The 15,754-nt window shown below is 40.7% G+C and overlaps 1 protein-coding gene across 2 annotated transcripts in view; it reads left to right on the top strand.

Moving 5' to 3' along the window:
- The window catches only part of lsamp (limbic system associated membrane protein), a 650,892-nt gene that overhangs the window by 86,253 nt on the left and 548,885 nt on the right, over positions 1 to 15,754 (top strand). Inside the window, exon 1 of one of the 2 annotated variants that reach the window (XM_074641428.1) lies at positions 14,524 to 14,737. The exons of the other annotated variant lie outside the window; for it this stretch is intronic. The gene's annotated coding sequence lies outside the window, so the exon portion shown is untranslated. Of the gene's footprint in view, positions 1 to 14,523; positions 14,738 to 15,754 lie in introns of those variants that run through there. 2 annotated transcript variants of the gene reach the window in all.

Below are 15,754 nucleotides of genomic sequence, written 5' to 3'. Positions count from 1 at the left end.
TTTTAAGAAGAAGATGCTCTGTTGTCTCGACCTCCCCACAGAACAAACGAGCCGCCCCCTCAGCTGGATCGAGGCGTGTCACCCCCGTGAGTCACCTCCCCACTGTAGCAGGAGTGTGTTTCTCTGTGGGAGGTTTACAGAGCAAACAGCAGTGAGAGTGAGAGAGAAGAGAGAGAGACAGTGAGAGACTCAGAGAGAGAGAGAGATGTGTGACTGGACAGACATGCAAGATCAGTCCTTCTGGGAAAATGATAAATGGGATCAACAGCAGCGTGTTGATGTTGTTCTTCCTCAGTGACACAGTGAGTCAACAGCTGCTTGTCTTGCTAAAAGCCTCTTATCAGCCTGACTGCCCTCCACAGATGCACTCATGTGTACAGTACACACACAAACACACACACACACAACTGTACTAGCAGCAATCTGAGCTCCTCACCCCGTCTGTCCCTGAGGGGGAGTCCAGACTCCCTGCAGAGGAAGCTCATGATCACTCATGGAGAGCAGTCGACTCCACAGTGGAGGTCTTTATGGACTGTTGTAGCACCAGTAGCACACAAATCCAATTACATGAATGAATTTAGGGGCTTGACATGGTCTAACCTACAGCATATTCAGTTGATCCACTCACCACAGTCTCATTGCTATTTAATATTTACTATAAAATATTTATTTGAAGTTCACAAGGTATGGCTGCTGGAGAATTAATGCATGCCTGATCATGATAATGAGAGCGAAAGGATTTGTTTCAATATCAATCTCCACTGACTTGATCTCTTCTATTAACCTGCTAATCCACCAATCCACTCAGAGACGTAGAACACATGTATGTTATTCACCATAAAATGACATATGACTCTAATATGACTAATCTCATTATCTCTGAGTAGTGAGGTAGACGCTCAGCAGACTATGGAAGTAACTTGTTAGTAGTAGACCCCCAAATAAAGTGAAATCCAGCAAAGTGTTGTTGCTCTAGTTCAATAGATTGTGTATTGCATGGTCCACAATTCCCACTGTGACATCTCTGAGTTACCAATCAGTCCAGATATATTCTCTCTTATGTTTTTATATCCCAATGCTCTGGCTCTGTATATCACATTTATCATCCTCTATATCCGTTTCATATTGTAGTGAATGGAGGCAGGGGGATGTTTGAAAGCTCCCATAAGGGCTGTTTATATCTCACACTGCTGATGGAGCTCTGACTAGATTGGAGGAGACAGTATCTCTCCTCTTCTGCAGAGTAGTAGTAGTAGTGGAGGGGTGAGAGGGGTTGTGCATGTGTGTGATAAGCACAGGTGAGGAGAGTTTTGACACCCGGGCAGCTGTTTAATTAAGAATGAACATTCTGTTAGATCTAGTTATCAGTTTTAAGTGTGAAAGTACATGTTATCTTTCTCACTAAAGACAGTAGAGATAAGATGTTTTCTCTTCTTTCCTTCAGGCAGAATTCATTTTCAAAGCATTTCAAACTTGTTAATGTTTTGCACGATGTACCTTAGAATACACTGAGGCAAAACTAGGCCAATTTTCAAATATGAAAATCCTGGATTTATTCATTCCATAATGTAGAACATTAAAACACCACCCCAGGAAGGTACTGTTAACATGCACTACAGCATATTTATAGATAAAAGACAGATAGGAGATTATCTTTCCAGCCAAGATATGCATCATCTACAGAAGTGTTTAGAAAAATTGTTGCAGTGTCGTATCTTTTCTGCGACAGTGCTGTTGAAGTGATGATGAAGGATGCTCCGAGGACACTGTTCTTGCTGGTAAAATAGAGTTTATTACAAACAAGCCACACATGTCATACGGGCGTCTAGAGCGCCCGGAGGTCTCAAGTCGAATCTGAAAGTCCTGCAGCTTGGGGCTCTCGTACCTCCTTATATTGGGTTCAATTCAGGCAACTTGCTGAGCTAAGCGTATGCTTAGGTATGTGACCTTTGACCTACATGTTTATCTTTCAGCCCCTGGATCCACCGCATGACCCCAGGTCTCCCCGTCCGCTTCCTGCACATATGTTTACAACTGGGGGCCTCTCTGTCCGGTGCAAGACCTGAAAATATACCACATATTCCCCCCTTCGAGACTTAACAAAGTCTCGAAAAAATAAGAGAAGAAACATACAGGTGTATTAACATGACAAATTTAACAACCTGTCCTTATTACCATTGAAACAACTGTATGGAGTATAAAAGTGAGAGTGAAAAACCTGTCAGGCAGCTAATCTTTCTTGAACAATGTATTAAACAATGTATACAGGAAAATTCTCTCACGGTCCCTCTGCCAAGGCGACCATACGTCGTACTCCATACCACTGAAATGAGGAATTTTAGCAATTTGTATATGGAAATGATTTAAGCAAATGCATATGGAACTCTCAGCAAATTAAAACAAAACAATGTCCAAAGTCAGGCTGGTCGACCCATCGCACCTTCTATGGACCTTTTCCTGCCTACCCCACTGTCCCTAACCATCGAGAAAAAGAAAAAGAAAACATCTGAGGTCCCATTATATTTAGAAACCATCATTTCTCAAGCATGTAATACACAAAAAAGAAAATTCCTTTTCAATAACACTAAGGTAACATCTCAGAGAAGACATAAGACTGTATAACGCTGTAGTTTCTCAGCCGCCTTGACGCCGGTGTAGTATCGATGACGTCTTGACTCTGGATGTTGTATCGACAGTCCACATTCAGAGTTCCTCAGGCCATTCGTATTTTCATGTTTGAAATGTCTGAATCCATTCAGCCCCTCGGAGTCCCTGACAATCCACCACCCTCACAGTGTTCTTCCCCAATATGTTCTAGAATGAAAGAAAAGAAAACCAGTATCTTTTGCATACAGAACAGATACAAATTAAAACATCAAACACAGAATTAGATAAGTAAAAATGTAAATATTGTCCATTAATCATATTGTTCATTTGTTGCCATATCCCCCCTTCGAGACTAAACAAAGTCTCGAAAGAGCAACACAACATCAACACTACAAACTACACAAGCAAAAACAGAGGTAAATAATAGGAGTATGTTTTAAAATGGATATTCCTCCACCAATTCGATCTTTATTGCGTCATCCTCATCCACGTCCGTGTCAGCTTCGTGTAATAATGGCATCAGCGTTTGATCGCCGGGCAGCACAACTCCAACCCATTTAATTATCATAGCCTTTGCAAAGGTCAACAACAGCGTGCAAAAACAAAACATCACACACAACGACATAACGAGCGCTACCAAAACCTGAACTAACACCGCTCCTAGTGGCCCCAATTTATCCTGCAACCAAGCGTTTGCAGACCATCCCGCGTCTTCTGATGGGCCAAACGCATCTCTTATGAGCTTCAATGCCTCTATGACACTAGTCATATTGTCAGAACTATCAGGAATCAACGTATAGCAAGCATCTCCTGATAAATTTAAAGCAACACATAAGCCCCCTTGTTTGGCCAAAATATAATCAAGAGCCATGTCGTGTTTTAACAATGTCAATCTATGGCTCCTTTGGGTGTTTGACAACATTTCGAAACCTCTTATAGTTTCGTTTGCAAAGCCCTGTAAGGTGTATGTAATGTTATCAATATGATCTGCCAAAAATGCCACTCCATACCAAGGAAACAAACCTATTCCCCACTTTTCTCCTATACTTATTCTCCAATGGTAAGACTCCAGATTATGAAATTGCGCTAATTCTCTTTTATTCCTACTTCCAGAAGCAACATTAGATTGAGCCTCATCAGATGCTTCTCCCTTCTGGACAGAAAAAACTTCATATGGGAGTTTCAGTGTTGCCATATAGCAACATCCTGTCCACCTGTATGGTAGAAATAGATAAGCATTTTCACCACAAATCCACCAAATATCCCTGAAATTGCCTATAGTCACATTCCCAGGCAACACTTGATGTTCTACCATCAAAGTTCTACTCGGACGCTTTGACACTTGAAAAATCACTTCATACAACTTATTCACATCCTCATCCTCACGCTTTCCTAAATCCATCATATAGCCATCACACTCTGATAACCCCATAAACGTTCCCGGCCCTTCATGAGTTGTATTTGAACAAAAACAGCTGGTAGCGCCCACTGCTGTCACCTCCATTATATCAGGGACCGCTGTTCTGATATCTTCATGCTGATCACGTACATTTACATATGGTAAACCTGCCAACCAAGAACAAGTCAATCTAGGCTTAAAAAGGTTCATTGCTAACGCCATCACTTTATCCACTGATGACTGCTGTTGATACAAGAGCCATGACAGTACAGAAGATTGACATGCCATAGTTAATGGTTCCGGTACCGCCTCCAAAATTGAAGGCCATGTACCTGGTGTTGGTACTTTCAACACACATGGACCCTTCAATTTCTTGATTGATCTCACTGAGTGTGTTAACTGCTGAAACCATAAATTTCTACCTGCCCATGGGTCTACAATTCCCAACGCTAAAGCCTCAAATCCATACGCTTTCCACTTAGCTTCTCTCTTCTGCATTACATGGTTCTGTTCAAACATCTCCTGTGATATCCGATCCGAGTCAACAAACTCCTTTCCCTCATCTACAATATTCCTCTGAACAGTCTCAAATGAATTTCCAACCTTCACTTCCTCAATCTCCTTCCTACTACTCACACTAATCCCCATCTCTAACATAGACTTCCGGCTCTCATTCACCATCTCTTTCACTTTCAAGGATACTTTGTCAAGTGTCTGTGTCACATTCTCCAATTTCTTAGGCGTCAATGTTGTCGCCAAGGTAGTACTCTGATCGAAAGCATTATCATTATTTATTGATTTCAACTTTAAAGTAGCAGCCTCTGAGCTGGACGTAGATGACTCTACATCCTTCTCTTCTATCCTCTGTTCTCTAACTTCCACAATGTCATTACTTCTGTTCACGCTAGGCTCTATTTTTGACACTTGCTTCTCGACTAAATTAACCACATCCTTAAAGGTCCAAGATGTCATATTAGATGTCTGCGTGGTATTTACAAATGTCGTAGATGCCACGGATGTCGTCACTGTTGTAACATTCATCCCCTTTGAAGTCATAACTAGAGTAGTAGCCAGAGTCGGTGTATGAACATTCTTAGTTGTTTTTGGAATTAATGTAACAAGCTTTATCTGTGTACTAATCACCTTTGGTTACTGTAGTAAATTGTACGCTGTTTAATTCCTAGTTTTTTTTGCAAAATCAATTTCACCGTCTTATCCACAAACTCTTTCCCATTGTCTGAGGATATTCGATCTGGAAGTCCCCACCTGCTTATGACCTCTCTGCATAAGAACTTGGCAACCGATTGAGCATCCTTTCGTTTTGTTGGACAGGCCTCAGGCCATCGTGAAAATCTGTCCACCACGACTAGCATGTACCTTTTCCCTTCAATCGGTTTTATCGTGTCAACATAGTCTATAACTAGTTCCACCTGCCTATGACATAATCAATCTGTTCAAGCAAACATGGTGCCCAAAAACCATACTCTTTGGTAATCTTTCTCTTAACTTCCCCCCTTGCAACGTGAGCTAAGCCATGCGCCTCCTGAATCATCAGACTAGTTGATTTAGTGGAGCCTGATTCTGCATAACCAGAGCCTGCTTCTTCTCCATCCTCTTATTATCCATCAGTTGCATGTGATTAAGTTTCCTGAGGGTCTCTTGGTCCAGGTCTTTTTGATCATGTTCTTTTTTCCTATACAGCTCAACTTGGTGGGCTATATGATCCGTATAACCACTCTTTGCCATGCTTCCAAGACCAACCACCTCTGCCAATTTGTTTCTCACTGGCAGGGGCAACCCCTTCTGTATTCTGGTTCGCAAAATCGACTGCTCCATTTGATTCAAATCCGGGTCATTTCCTGTGATATTTCTCCACACTTGATGAACTCTCGACACATAGGCCCTCGGGTTTTCCTCTTGTCCCAGTGGATCAATAAAAATATTGTCAGGATGTACGTTTGTCGGAAATGTGTCTTTCAGCGCCCTGCACACTTGGCCTCTACTTGCAGCAAACAGCTCTGAATCATTCACAGCAGTTCCCACATATCGATTAAGTCCAGCTTTCTGTAGAATCTCTTCCATACCGTGAATTCCAACGAGGCTGGCCAAGAGTCTCTTTATATCTCCCATGGCCAGTTGCTCTCCCACTGTGATTTCTTCCAACTTTGAAATCCAAGGATGTGCTCCATCTTGAAGAGTAGGTAACTTTTCACGTATGTTTGACATATCTGTATTCTGCCAAGGCTTGTACTCCAAATTCCGTCCTCGTATAATGACTGGACAGATCTTTTTGGGATTCGACTGTTTTCTAGAGCGACCTCTGGATGTCAGGGTATATTGTTCGAAGTGTTCCTTCTCTATCTCTTCCTTCCTCCTCCACAATTCGTCTATGTGGTTCTCTAGTTCTCTTAGTTCTTCTGGATTATCAGTTTGTTGGTGGTCACGGCGGCATCGGTCTATGCTTATTTCGATCTTTCTTATAGTCTCCCGGGCATCCTCTTCACGGCCCTCTTCATGGCCCTCTTCCTCCTCACTGTCATCAGAGTTATCATTTCCTCTTATTTCCGCTCTTGCCAACATCCGCCTGACTTCAGGGTCATATCCTCCTCTGCACCCTTCCTGATCGCTTTGGTCACTCTCGTTTCCATGGTCCCACTTTTGCTTCCTAGACCCAAACTTTGTTTTATTCTTACTTTTGGATCTTGGATACATCGTTATAGTTGTCTCCGCTCGTCCTGTTTCTATTATTCTGTCCTCCTTGTTTCTGATACGGTAGTCACCTTCCTGACTGATCACCGGGATCTGAGGATAGATTTTCTTAGCCTTCGTCTTTGCCTCATAGGGTGGTGGTCCCTTCACTGGGTTCATGTGTGAGAACGATGAATTGGTGTCTTTCCTTAGTTTTTCTGTTTGTTCTGTGTTTTGTTTTATTTCTTCTGCAACTTTATCCCTCTTATCGTTTGCAGCTTTGATCAGTTTCTGTCCCTCATCTCCAAATAACTGGAGAATGCCAAGCTCCACTTGCCTCTTCTCTTTGCGTTTTATCCCCTTTTTTCCCTTCTTTTGCTCAGCTTTGTATGTCGATACAAGTACTAGCATTATTCTAATTACATCTGGGTTAAGCGTCCCCTCCATTGGCCATGGTTGGTCAATTTCAGGCCAGCGTTTGTGCCATTTTTCCGATATTTTTGCAATGTTTGCGATGCCCCTAATTAAAGGATTATTCTTCTGTACTATCTCAACAGGAGTGATTACTTTCGGATTTTTAGTGTTCTTCTTCCCCATTATAACGGCTTCCTTATGTTCCGTTATTGTACTTTAAGAAGTAATTGCTGAAATTAAAACTACTCAAGGCTTATTTAGATTACTTCCCCCCTTTTTTTTTTTTTTTTTTTTTTTTTTTTTTTAAATCCAATTACCCAATTAATCAATTAACCAATTATCCAATTAACCAATTAACCAATTAACCAATTCTCCAATTAACCAATTAACCAATTAACCAATTCTCCAATTAACCAATTAACCAATTAACCAATTCTCCAATTAACCAATTCCCCCAATCAACCAATTATCAAATCAATCAACTAACCAATCAGTCAATCAACAATTTATCCGATTATCCAACTAATCAGTTAACCAATTATCCAATTAACCAATTAATCAACTAGCCAATCAGTCAATCAACAATTTATCCAATTATCCAACTACTCAATTAATCAACAAATTAACCAGTCATCTAATCAATCAATATTCAGCTCAAAACTTCAAACAGTCACCACCTTGAATGTCCACCACATCACAGATCAGACAAACTACGCACCATAACATACATGAACTTCTGTAATTGTCAGCAGAGGTTAGACTCAACAATCATATGCCATTAATTAATCAAATGCATTCACTGATCAATCCGTTGCCAAGTTTTCTATTAATTCATTTATTTATTTCTCCTAACTGAGCAGGTCAGTTTCCTCTTAGGCTTAATAAATGAAAGCAGGTCTATATGTGTACCATCAATATTGCTTATGACTGAGAACACATACACATATGGAAATGCAGGTTTTGTTTTTGTTAAAGAGTTTGTGTATAAATTGTACCGGCCTTTTTAGTAGATTGACCTGGAAAGCCTTCCAAGTTGACGTCAGCAATCCACCCTCCGTGATGTGCCGGCCCTCTGCCTTGCCTCCCGTCTCAATTTTCACTCACCATAAATGACATAACAGACAAGGAACAGGCAATGATTTAGTCTCTTGTGAACCCATAGGTCCCTTTAACAGCATCATACATTATATTCCTAACTTAAACCCCTTATCTAAACATTAAAGAATCCCACTGGACCAAACAGTTCAAATGGCAAAGGAATTTTCTGTATCTCCCAAGAAAGGGTCATCGAAAGGAATTTTGGGAAGAGAGAGAGAGAGAGAGAGAGAGAGAGAGAGGTTTCAATCACTACCCTTCTTAGAGAAGTTCATTTTGTGCTTTAACAGCTTTAATTATTATATAACGTCCCTTTTAAGAAGAGCTCATGTTTTAGTCTTTTATAAGAAGCTCATGGTTTTACACACTACATTATTCAATTCAACAGTCTTCTTAGAAAAAGGCAAGAAGCTCATTGGTTTACACAATATATCATTCAATTCATTTAGTCTTCTAACCATTTTATGGCCCACATCTGGACTCCATCAGCAGCCAAATGTCACACACATTTACGCACCCACATTTTTCCCTTCTGCTCCTCTCAAAGTAAACACACCCCCACATTTTCTTCACTCCAAACTACAACGCACACACATTTTTCTCAACTGCACCCTTCCATCCCAAAGTAAACACGCACCCACATTTTCTTCACTTGAACATTTAGATATATTCCTATGCATGCTTTCTGCCGCTATTTCCTTACTTTTTCTCGTAAAATTTCTGCTACCCATGAGATGTAAAATTTTCGACGAGAAGCTACTTCTTGAACACCGTTCGTCAACAGCATCAGAGTGGTAACTGTCAATCGAATTGTGATTCTACACTCTCCAGTTATTAACTGACCATCAGATGTTGTTTCAGGTTTTAATGGCCCGTACTACAATGCTCCTACACCTGAGGGCTCTATCCTATCCGATTTGCGGCTTGTCATATGATCATTTCCTTTATTTCCTTTATTTCCTTTATTTCCTTATCTCTCTTAACACTCTTTACATTTATTTATTCAAATTACCTGGATCCAGGTTTCCCAATTTTGTCTTTCTAAGTTAATTCCGGACTATGTCAGAGCCATCGTTACGCAGTGGCTAATATGCATGCGTCTTACCGTTAAGAAGTTTAGGGCCCCTCTTCATTAATCTTGCACGATACTTTTTAACTCACCTTATCGTTACCATAAAGCTATTCTAAACTATTCCTTGTATTTCTCATACTTCTTTTCTTCCCTTTATATCTTTTCTCTATTCATTCCCCCTTTTTTCATTAAATTTAGCACGGAGCCTCACTTTAAACATCAAATCAACAGTACATGTCTGTAACGAGAAGGTTCTTAATTTACGGTGTGTCCACACAACTCCACATAACAGCCCCAATTAATGACCAGCATTCAATGAGTGAGCTCACCGTCTGTGAAGTTGTGCTGATGGTCACCTCCGATCCTGTCTCGTGACGCCAATTTATGTCGTATCTTTTCTGCGACAGTGCTGTTGAAGTGATGATGAAGGATGCTCCGAGGACACTGTTCTTGCTGGTAAAATAGAGTTTATTACAAACAAGCCACACATGTCATACGGGCGTCTAGAGCGCCCGGAGGTCTCAAGTCGAATCTGAAAGTCCTGCAGCTTGGGGCTCTCGTACCTCCTTATATTGGGTTCAATTCAGGCAACTTGCTGAGCTAAGCGTATGCTTAGGTATGTGACCTTTGACCTACATGTTTATCTTTCAGCCCCTGGATCCACCGCATGACCCCAGGTCTCCCCGTCCGCTTCCTGCACATATGTTTACAACTGGGGGCCTCTCTGTCCGGTGCAAGACCTGAAAATATACCACAGCAGCCTCAGTACTTCTCTTATTGTTACGTACAGTTAACCTCTGGAGCATTAACTTCAATTTTTTTATTTTATTTGACCTTTATTTAACCAGGTAAAATCAATTGAGAACCAATTCTCATTTACAATGATGACCTGGCCAAGAGGCAGTAGCACAGTCCACACAAGTGACACAAACAGCACAGATACAATACAGTATGACAAACACATGAGAAAATGGCTAAAAACAGCATAGGTAAATTAATAAACACTATGTACAAAAAAAGGCGGATTACTGGATGTTCTTTGTAAAAATGGAAGAGAGAGAGAGAAGTGAGGGCTGGTCAGCAAGTACAGCAGTCAACTATGACTTGTTGCAACTTTTGTTTGAACATGTTGAGAGAGGTGAGAGCTGTTAGTTTGAGCGTGTTTTGTAGTGAGTTCCAGTCATTTGCAGCGGCAAAATGAAAGGAGTTATGACCAAACACAGTACGGACTTTTGGAATGATGAGCCTAATGAAGTCACTGGATCTTAAACGGCAATTGCTGTCGGAAATGTGCAGAAGATTGGAGAGGTAGCGAGGGGTCATTCCCAAAATGGATTTGTAGACCCAGAGCAGCCAGTGTTGTAGCCGCCTGGTGTGAAGGGAGGGCCAATCCACCAATCTGTAAAGATCACAGTGGTGGGTGGTGAAGGGTGCACATGTGGCAAAACGGATTGCTGAGTGGTGGAGTGTGTCCAGTTTTCTGAGGGTGGTCTTTGATGCCATTTTATAAATTATATCGCCGTAGTCAAATAAAGGAAGGATGGTCATTTTCACAAGGGTGAATTTGGCAGAGTGTGTGAAGGAGGCCTTGTTTCGATACAGGAAACCCAGTCTAGCTTTGACTTTAGCCAGAAGGTTATTGATGTGTGTGTTAAATGAGAGAGATGAGTCCAACCAGAAGCCAAGGTATTTGTAGGAGCTGACAAACTCTAGCTCCGAGCCATCAGCACTGTAGATCTTGGGAGGGCTGGGGATGATGAGGTTTTTCCGGTCAAACAGCATACATTTGGTCTTTTTTGCAGTACTTCTCTTATTGTTACGTACAGTTAACCTCTGGAGCATTAACTTCAATGACAACACACATTTCTGTCAAAGCTGTCCAGTTATATTGTACATTACAGTCAGTCCTTTTTTTTTTTTTTTAAGTTTACATTATTAAGCTTGATAATTAACAAGTGATTTTTTGCAAAATCTTTTGATTTCTTCTGGCATATAAACACATTGACAATTTATGTCCTCCTTTGATAAAACACATCAGATAGGTGTTTTTACTCACAAACACCAACAAGCTTTATTAGTCATTTCTTTTCTAGTCACTTATTCAGTGATGATTTACACCTGGGACACCTGGTGATGGCAATTAACGGCCGTAGCTGGATTCTGTTAAAGCAACATCATTCAGACTGTGAGGACAAGAACAATAAGCCGGTGTGTGACATGTTTCTAGTGGGGTTTTTCTCATTTGTTAATGAGCTCTAGTTTTGTTTTATACTATTTTTAATTATTTCTGTCCATCAGCCCTGCAGTTTACCCATGGGGGTTATTTTATTTCTTCTTTTTTTCCCATCAGATACGTACAAAGAGAAACAACAAGAGGGGATGGAAGCCACCCGTTCCCTCTTTCTCATTATCTGGGATATGAATCTCACACAGTAATTATCCTGTCATATGCACTTCCTGGTTAATAACATTTTTCAGCTCCACATAATTTACTTCCATTGAAAAATATCACCATATTTTCCACTTTTTACTGTAGTGAAAGTATTACAATCAGGTTCTCTCCGTTTCTCCCTTTTCTTTCAAATTCAAATATGATTATTAAAAATGAGAACATAGGGTGCCTGGGTTAGCTCAGTTGGTAGAGCGGGCGTCCATGTATCAAGGCTTGATCCTGACCGCGGCGGCCCGGGTTCGAATCCGGCCTGTGGCCCTTTCCGCATCCACTCTCTCTCTCCCCCCTTTCAAGACTCTATCCAATGTCCTCAATAAAAATGGAAAAATGCCCCCAAAAAAATAACTTTAAAAAAAAAAAAATGAGAACATATATAAACCAAACCAACCACCTCTGAATAAACCAAACTCGTTACATCTTTACTTTTTTTATGAAACTATGATGCGGGCATAAAAAGTTGAAAAACAAAATGAAAGAGAGGAAGAATCTTATTTTTCACCAAACTTGTTGTGTGTTTGTCTCTGCAGTTTACTTAAAAGTATCTATCCGTATGTATCGTCTCACCTCTGAGTAATGAAGCTTATTAGCATATTTCCTCCACACTTTTAAATGCGCTGATGCAAATCAGTTAAACACTCAGTGATTTGAGCTTTGAAATATTCATGTTGTAATTTGTACATCTTCCAAATGTATTTATTCATTTATTTCAAGTATACCAGTTGTCTTGTGTTGCTGTCTGAAGAATCCACTTGAGTCCCAGCAGAGGCTGAACTTGGCTGCATCTCTTTGTCAGAGCGAGGTGAAGAGGCCTTCTAATGACTGTTTGTCTGCTGGCTGCTCCTTGAAATGACTGTCAAGTGTCTTTCCAATCCATTCAGTCCATAATAAGCCCTCTCACATTCACTAAAAGCTCCGAAGGGAACTTTTTGAAGGACGCACATTTAAGTGGAACAAACTTCAATCAACAAGTAATCCCACAAGATAACATGTTTAAACACATTTGTTAACTTCTCCTTGAATCATGTGTTAAATACTTTCTTTTAAAGCATCACAGTTTCTATGTAAACATTAATTTTGCAGACCTTTTCAAACTTGCCAACATAAACATTCTAAATGGGCCCCTTTGTGTTTCCTGTTCCAGTGGTTGTTAATGCAGTAGCTGACAGGAAGTAAACTTGGACCAAAGCTGTTGCCCTAGCAACAGAATGGCAGGGAAAAAGGTCTGTAGCTGGGAGCACAATAATCCCCTGTGGGTGGACACTGAGCTGAGCCGGTGTTAATGCTTTAAAAGTCACCACAGACTCAACAGGGTGAAACCAGCAGGCAGAGGGCTGCTGAGGAGGAAGCAGAGTGTAACAGAAGCCAGCGGAGGAGGATCAAGCGGAACAGGTCATTTCAACAGAGCGCCTTGTTATGAGAATGGATTGTGTTTGATGTGTGTGGTGATCAGTGCAGACTGCCAACACGTGACCCCTGAAGTAACACTCCAGTTCAGCCACAAACACTCACTTTTGCGAGAACATTACAAACTTCAGTATTTCTAGACTTACAGTAAAGTACATGTGGTATTCATGTGCGCACTGGCTAATGTACTGTAAGCAGAAACAACCTTGTCTTATAGAAAACACCCATTTGTGCTCCAGATGTGAAAGGAAGTAATTTCCTTTTGGGTTTTCTCTGTTAATGCTCTTGAGTAGAGAGATACAGTGATTCCTGAGTGAACTAAAGACTGATTGGTTGATATATTTTGAATGGAAGTTTGGCTTAAAAGAGCTTTCATAAAGGAGAGAAGCATGTTGCCATGGAGATCTCAGCAGGTAATGTAGCAAAACAGTAGTGATGGATGAATCAATACCAAACATATCAATAATTCAGTACCTGGATCTGACTTCCATAATTACTTTTAACTGAACAGAATTGCAGTCTCCCATTTGTTTTGTATAAGATATACAGAAAATGTCCCGAGGTGTGTTATTTATTTCTATGAATATTAATTTCCTATGATGAAAAAGAAGAGATGTCTCTTCCAGTGGAGAGTTTTACTTCTAAGATAGAGTGTGGTCTCTTTCTGAGATTCTGACATATTTCAAAGGAGATGTTTGCTGTTCCTGCCGAGCTGCCAGTGGGTGTTTAGAGTTGTCCTCTATCCTCTCCTCTAATCTGTCTTTGCCTCTCACAGGAAGTTCCAAACTGTCTTTTTGTCCTCCATGACTGCAGAGTCACCAGTGGGTTTTCTAGTGACACTCTCACCTTCCTCTCTTTGTTCTCCTCCCACGTTCTCTTCTCCGTCTCTTCAGCACAAAGTCATTCAGTCTCTCAAGTTTCTAGTCACCTTTTCTCTAAAAGTTGTGTCGTTGCATTGTGTGTATTTTTCTCTCATCTTGTCCTGCATAATTTTTTATAGGCAGAAAAGTGAGTCAACTTTCTCAGAAAAAGAGAGAAAGCAAGCAAAAGTTTATTTCCATGGGGCATGAATGAGGAGTTTTATAGTGGCGTTTTATGAGTCTTTAAATATTTCATTTTCTATCTAGGGCATTGTAAAGTTTTATTTATTTATTTATTTTGTATGTGTTTTCAAAGTATGACACACTAAATAGGCACATTTTGGGTTAAGACCTTTTTCACTATAGTCTGAGTGCTGCCCCTGAGATGCACTTCTCCTGTCTATGAACCAAATATGATGTCTCCAGCCACATGACCATATTACCCCGCCCATCTATGTGTCCCATTGGCTGATATGTGAGCGGATGTGCATGATTGGTTGACTGTTATTCTTCGAATTGTTTTCTGCTCCATACCTATCATATGTTCTTTGTAATGTGTTTTATGATGGAGGCCACATCCGAAACGCGTTGGACTGAAAACAGTCAAGTTGTTGTGCGTACTACTAATATTGTTTGGAGGAGTTTTACCTGATGATTCTGTGTGTGAAGACGTGACTGAAGGACAAAATGAAGCAACACCTTTTACTAGCTGCACTAGGAAACATACTCGGACGAGCTACACAAAGGTGAGATTTCTGCTTTACTGGAAGTATTTTCCAATAATAAGACAAACTTCTACAAGAAAAACAGTTTGGCACATTGTGGGGAAACTGCAATTTGGACAAAACAGCAAACAAAGTTGAATCTTTTACCAGCAGTTCTGTGTTGTGAGTGTCTGACTTTTACATGACAGACATTTAGATGAGTTCAAGCAGGATAGTCCCAGCCAGGTGTAATTAATGACACTAACAATGGCAGGTTGAACCATCGTTATTGTTATCAATTGCACCACATGACGAGTCAAAATGTCTCCTGTGAGAAACATGTTGAGAGCTGGCACAAAAATCCCAAACAGGGATACCATTTTAACCAAAGCTTAGTTGGTTAGCTGAAAGTTTTGAAAGTTTTGTGTCTTGTGGTTGAAAGAAGGGTTTGCTCTTCTTCTGCTACTCTGAGCATGAGCTGGTTAAATCAGTCAGGTAGAGCATGCTGTCTGTGTGCAGGTCAGGATGTTTTGAGTAGGAGGGTTTGGACACACTGTGCTGTCCAGAGGGCTGCTGGCTTTAAGTGGAGTGTGCTGTACAAGCTGTCACTGCCTCAGAGGTCCAGAGTTCCAGTGGAGGGTCATTATAAGGTTTCTGGGTCTCAACAGAGTCTCAACTCCTGCTGAGTGCTGCTATAATGCAACAGTACCTGTGGTAATGTGTGGGAGTTTTCTTCAAGTCTTATCTTTTTCCTTCAGTTCTCATTAGCCTGCTGTGGTGTCCACATCCCCACAGAGTTGACACTAAAGTTTGGCAGAAATATCACAGGAAGAACGCCTTTTAGTTATGAATGGTGATGCTATTTGCATTTTTTCTAATTAGAGTACTAAAATGTGGCTATTGTTGTCTGGGTACAAATACAATTCCAGTCCATTTCTGACAGCGTTTCTGATGTAAAAACATGAATTTCTCAAATGCCACTTTAACTTAATGAGCCGTCACATCAGTGGCTGTTTTTCTGAACCTGTTGCTGTTCCAGGCGACTGAACACTGAGACCA

This window comes from Sebastes fasciatus, chromosome 7, assembly GCF_043250625.1.
Source record: "Sebastes fasciatus isolate fSebFas1 chromosome 7, fSebFas1.pri, whole genome shotgun sequence".
Lineage (NCBI taxonomy): Eukaryota > Metazoa > Chordata > Actinopteri > Perciformes > Sebastidae > Sebastes > Sebastes fasciatus.
The sequence above is the reverse complement of the archived record's forward strand: the minus strand, read 5'-3'. Positions and strand labels throughout refer to the sequence as shown.